Genomic DNA, 6558 nt, shown 5'->3' on the forward strand with positions numbered 1-6558 from the left:
ATCATTGATACGACTCAAAATTCAGATAACACTGACTGTGAAAGCCTGAAACTGGGGATCAAAGAAGGATAGAAATCAAGCAAAATTATCATATGATATTGCTAAAAGCAGGTTTGCAAAGAAAGAAAATATTTTCCCATCACACAAAAGAAGTGCATTTTATTCAGGACGTGGAGGATAAGTAACAATTGCTCAGCTGGTAGAAACCCATGCCCAGGTGACCGACCGACACAGAAGACAGCGAGAGAATCCTCAGAGGGCGCCCAGGAGGAGAGCTGCTGCTCTTCCTTCTGAGGCTCTGCGATGCTTTCTTGGGCACCTCCCAGAGGGAAGCAGTACAGCACTCACAGGTAAGAAACCTCTGTCTGTCAGGAAGCACCACTCGCATATTGAGGCTGAAGTGTGGAGAAGCTTCTTTCGTATCCATGATAGGCTTTGAAGAGAAGAGGAGAAGGTGGAGCTAGTTGAGTCGATTGTCCTTATCCTTTCCAGATGAAGATAAAAGCTCAAGCTCTTACATATTCTTGGGTGGGCCCTTCTGCTAGCATTGATGAACAGGTGCCCCAGGAGGGCATTTCTGCTTGCACTGCTGAGGCACACATGGGTCAGGGCACTTTATAGGTGGGCAAGGGTCTGGACACTTGCAAGGTGGGCAAGGGTCTGGACACTTGCAAGGTGGGCAAGGGTCATGGCATTTTGGTGTGCACACTGGTGGTGGCTGGCAGGGCTGCTTGCACTGCTGATGTTGAGAAGACATCGTTCTGGAGTCTTAATATCTGAAAGAAAGTATATGACCGTGTTCACAACAAGGAATTCCTATAGAGAAAACAGCAAAATCGTGTGGAATAACAACAGATACTATCTCACCAATCTCTAAGTATGTGCTTTAATCTCTTTAATACCCTTTAAGGAATTTCTGACTTCTCTCTCGCTCTTCAGAAAATCCTTACATCAGCCCAGAGAAAAACCTTCCCTTTTCTCATACAGCTTTTCTAAAGAAAATATCTTGGTTTTGAAGAAACATGCAATGTTTTCTCTTTTGGTTTCTTTCTTTCTTTCTTTCTTTCCTGCTTTCTTTTATTCTTTTTAATGAAAACGACATCTTCAGAAAAGGCCCTCACATGTTCTACAATCCTGGGCAAGCTCACAAGCAATTTGTATCAACATTTTCTCTCATGACGTCCCGACAGGATGACTTACATACAGAGCAAAGGGCAATCAGGATGAATGTAAGGGTCTCACACCTTGTAAGATAAGTGCCCCTGAAATCACAGCAGAGGTCCAAGAGAAAGGCATAGTAGAAGGTAAATACTTTGCTCTTTATCCCTTCATGTCAAAATTTCCTGTTAATTTCTTTTTCAATAGAGGAATTCAAACTAGGTATCAGTAATCTAGTAAATACAATACAACATTGTGCCCAGATTCCAAGTTCTCATCCACTAAGTAGCATTATACCCATGATCATAATGTTGGACCCATCAAGCTTGCTGACTGCAGCATAAACTCAACATTTGGGTGTCCATGAACAAAGTTGAAATGAAGAATAAGACTCACCAGGTTCTCCAAAGTCAATCAGAACTCGAGTGGCAGGAGGATAGCTGTCGTGCAGCAGAGGACCTATTTATTGGCACTTACTGCCCCACCCAGGGGGAAGCGTAACCACCAAACTTGGCCTGGTCCAATCATTTCCGAAGCCAAATGCAAATCCATCCATAACTGGCTTGGCAGGGACGCTGAAAACAGGGACTATCCTCTTCCAGGATCTCCTCACTAGATTATGTTCTCATGACTCACAGAGTCCCTGCCTTAGCTCTCAGTTTCAGTGGTTTAAGGCAGTGGGAGCACTTGGAGTGTCCTCTAACGTGGAGTCAAAAGTTCCATTCCTTGACTGGGGAGGATGACCCTTTCCTATCTTTCGCCATCCTTGACTCTAAAATTGCCTGCCTAGCTGCACTTGATCAGGTGGCAAGTTTGTTGTCCATACTGGTTTGAAATGGGCCTCGCTACCTGGTGACACATGTCACTTTGCCTCAAGTCTTTCTTACAATTCATTTCGGTTTGATTCATGGCTTGCTAAACAAAGTCTCCTTTCGTCTTCGAAAATGGTCTGAGGGAAATTTGCAGATCATCTCCTATGATTCCCTATCTTGACACTTGGAAACGTGTAGTAAAGTGTTGACCACTACGGTCCTCCTTTCACTGTTTGCTCCTTCAAATAAAGAACATCCAGCAGTCAGATGCCTGTGACCTTTATAAATCTGTTTTACTTCCTGCCACAAGGAATCCACTAGGCACATAGCATCCCCTACCATAACTCAGATGAGCTGGCAGCTCAGACCCAAGACTTACAACAGAAATGAACTTTTTGCTCATACCTCCCAAAGGGACATAACACATGCTCCAATCTAATTTCTCCAACTGACCTCTTCGGATGTCTTCAATTTTTGAAGAAATCTCAGAGGGTTGTTCAAATTTTCTGGCTTCCTGTCGCTGTAAAATTATTGGGAAACCCAATGTTTTATGCAATGCCATTCACGCAACTAATTTTGTATGTATTTAATACTTATGAATTATTTAAACACATATTGTTTCACATCAAATCTAGGGTAAATTCATGAGAAAGTTGAAATCACTTTATTAAAAATGCAGTCACTGAAGTTCATTGCCATTCATGTACAACTTCTTAATCATTAATAAGAATTTTGTTATATTTTAAACCCATGTTTTGCATTTTCCATATAGGCCACGGTGGAGCCTGTGTCAAATAAACCTATATCATGCTGTAGTTTCTTGATACTATTTGTCAATGTGCTGGAAGGAAAGTTTGATAGTTAATTTATGGGTCAGATTCACTGGCACAGGTCCCCCGTTTACTGGTCAAACATTATTCTGTGTGTTTCTGTAAGGATGATTTTGGATGAGAGTATTATTTAAATCAGTAGCCTGAGTTAAGTCGGTTGCCCTCTATAATGTGGGAAGTTCTCATCCAATCCACTGACGGCCTGAATAGAACAAGGCTGACGCTCTCTCAGGTACAAGAATATTCCTCTGTCAGATGGACTTCCAGCAGTTTCAGCTCTGCAGATTTTGCGTGTTCCAGACATTTTAATCTCTCTCTCTCTGTCCTTGTCCCACTTTATGTAACATATTTCTGTATGTATATATGTACATACAGGTTGTAATATATAATTTGAATATTTCATCTGTCATTTCATGTACATGATTACCTATGGCCAATTAAAATAAAAATTTTCAAAGGTATTTTGAAGTGAATTTAAAGCCAAACATATTAATGTAATATGACACATGGGGTGTGGAATTACGACAAATATAATGAGCTGTTAGCAAATAACTGAAGTTCAGGAACCATTGCCTTAGCACGTCCACCAAAGATTTCATTTCTGCCTTTTCAGTGATTTAGATGTGAACAGTTTTTCTAAGTTCCTCCCTTGTATCCTGGATATGAACACTACTCTTTTCTATGCTGTCCCCGTGGGCACTGAAGAGTGTTTTGATGGATCATGGTTGGTGAGGGCCCTGTCTGGTTTAGGAATAGAGTTGCAAATCTCGGTTTATGATACTGTAGAATGTGGGAACAGATGTTTAACGGAATCAGGATATCCCGTCTCAACTTACGCGAACTCTTCCCTAGACCACTGTCCTGCGCTTAAAATTCCTTTATCAGGAAATAAATCTCTTGTATTCCATAAGAGAATATGACGTTTCAATTGTGTGAAACCAAAACTAGATATAAGGTACCATTTAAGACTCAGAGCATCACATATAAATGATTCAGAGTGACGTTGGGAGGGGAGAGATAAGCAAAGCACTACAGGTCTGACATCTGGATGAAATGTGAACTTAGGGCACATCTGATATATTTGCTTTGTTCCACTCAGTCCAACAATGTTTTAGGTCTTTGAAGAGAGTAATTTGAAAACAATGCTCACTGTTTATTGTCTGTCTTCTTCTTCTTCACGTGCCAGAACCCTCAACCTGCCATATTATCTTCACTGCCAATATCTACCCCTTAACCGTCCAACTTGGTACTTTGACATGTCGCTCGTGCATTTAGTAATAGTCCTTTCATAATTCTTCCTGCAGTCAGGAGGAAGAACTGGCCCAGTAATTTGTCCTGGCCAAAAAATCAGGAAGCTACTTAGGACTGGGGTTTTTTAATGGGACAGCAGGAAGAAGAGGGGAGTGAGGAGTAGAGGAGGAGAAAGAGGAGACACTTGAAACCTGTGAAAGTCATCAGCTAGGCATTTGCCACAAGGCCAGGACGTAAGCTTTCCTTGCAGCTCAGCCACATCTTCACTGACTACTATATAATTTTTAAATAATATGATACATTGTTATTAAAATGAAGGTATACCATTTAATATATAATGGGGAAAACATAAAGCTGTTAAAAACTGAGCATGTGTATTAAACGGCCAAAAACAATCACTGCTTATACTTTGCTGTATTTAGTGTTACGAGTTTTCAATTTTCATAAACCCACACACATGCATACATGTCTATCAGGCTACTGATTTGAGATCATCTTTTCTAATATAGATATCTCCAGTCATAGGTTGCTCTCTTTGTGCTGCATTACATTTATCCCAAAAGTTCTTGTATGTTTTCTTTTCATTTCCGTTCATCTCAAGTTATTTTCTATTTATTTCTTATTTCTTCTTCGCACCATTGCTTATTTAGGAATGCGTTTCCAAACTAACAGATGTCACAGCAACAGAGAGTAGAATGGTGGTCAGCAGGGTCTGAGGGATCGGGGAAAGGTGGGATGTTGGGCCACGGGTACAAGCCTGTGATCATGCAATGAATGAGTTCTCAGAGTCTACAGTACAGCATGGTGATCTAGCTAATAACACTCAGGTGTGTACTTTAACCTTGCTGGGAAATTAGACCATAAGCATTCTCATCACACACACACATACAAACACACACACACACACACACACACACACACAGACAAACAGAGGGACATACACACATTACATTGTTACTGATGAAGTGATTTACGTGCAAAGTGACCGATGTTGGTAATCACTGCATAAAATACACATATGTCAAGTCATCACATTATACACCGTAAATATGTACAGTTTCGTTTGTCAATTATTCCTCAATAAACCCGGAGGCAAAGCATGAAGGAATAAGTATCATATGACAGAGTAACAATGTTTGAGCATCTCTGTGTGCTTTCTCCTCCTAGGCTCTCTCAGGATCTGATAGGATTCTCTGAGAGAGCTTCCTTTATCCATCATTCACTGGGGTCCTTGTAGTCACCTCAGAGTGGATATTCCCTTTTAGTCACCTGTACTGACCATATCTGATTTCCTAGGTGGAAAATAGGGAAAGATGGGGGGGAACGTCGTTAGTAATCTTAAAAATCATTCTTTTTCGTTTTGGCACATAGTTAATTTAGTTCTCAATTCCCTCAAAAACTTATTAGGCACCTGATATAATTTCAGTCCCCCAATCATTTCTATGTCCTACAGATCTCAGGTCCTTTTGTAGAAGTAATTTTCTGGCCTGATTAAATTACTGCCTTTTCCCTTAACATAATACAGCAACCATGAGGCTCCCTAGCACACAGGTGGAAAGATGATAAGTTCTGTCTCTTTTCCCTGTTGTAACAGTCAACTGAAATTGCACTTGTAGTTGAAAGCCACTTGTAATCACATCTCTTACTCTTTAGGACTTACAAGCGGTGAGTTTTCTAATTCAACACGGTTTGGATCTTTTGGACTGTATTATTTTTCTTTTCATTCTTTACATTTCTGGCCTGTCAACCAGAAAGTTTTTCCTGAACATACGTCACTTGAAATACCCTGGGCAAAGCAGCAAGTGAGCAACCATTGCTTTGCCTCTAAAGATACCATGGACAACCATTACTTCAAATATTTTGCCTTTGAATAACATGTAGCACCACATTTACAGCGTCCAATATCAGATTCCTTTCCAACCACCTCCAGACACATAAGCCAATGCCACAAATTTAAGATTTGTTACAGGAGCATCCCACCTCCAAGAACTAATTTCTCTGTCAGGTCAAATAACAGTAGCTACAGTAGAGACAACTCCCAAATAGCAGTGATGAGTTTTCACTCATGTCACAGTCTGGTCAGCGTTGAACAGTAGCATGGGCATGTGTTTGCTTCTGCAGTTCTGACATCTTTGACTCTTCTACTTCTAACCACAAGACGGGGTACGCTTAATGAACGCCCCCTTTTCACAGCTTACTGGACCAGTAAGCTAAGCACTTGGAAAACAAGCGGCATAGTAACAGTCATTTTGTAAATCAAGGTAAGCATCGGAATCCCCAGTGTATCTCAAATGTGGGGTCAAAATAATCAAGAATGTAATTTCCGAGGTGAAAAAACATAATAAGACCCTGCGGTTGTTGAGTTTTGCAGTGAGAAGAACACGTTGTACAAATGGAGAAGAGATAGCACTTTGTCTGGTAATGTCCCTTTGAATTCCCTTTCTTTTGTACTACCCATGTTTTCAGAACTATTATAATTTTATACAGAGTATCCCAATAATTTCCCA

Source organism: Delphinapterus leucas, chromosome 1, assembly GCF_059928025.1.
Source record: "Delphinapterus leucas isolate spDelLeu-1000000601 "Yukka" chromosome 1, BTC_Dleu_Yukka2, whole genome shotgun sequence".
Taxonomy (NCBI): Eukaryota; Metazoa; Chordata; class Mammalia; order Artiodactyla; family Monodontidae; genus Delphinapterus; species Delphinapterus leucas.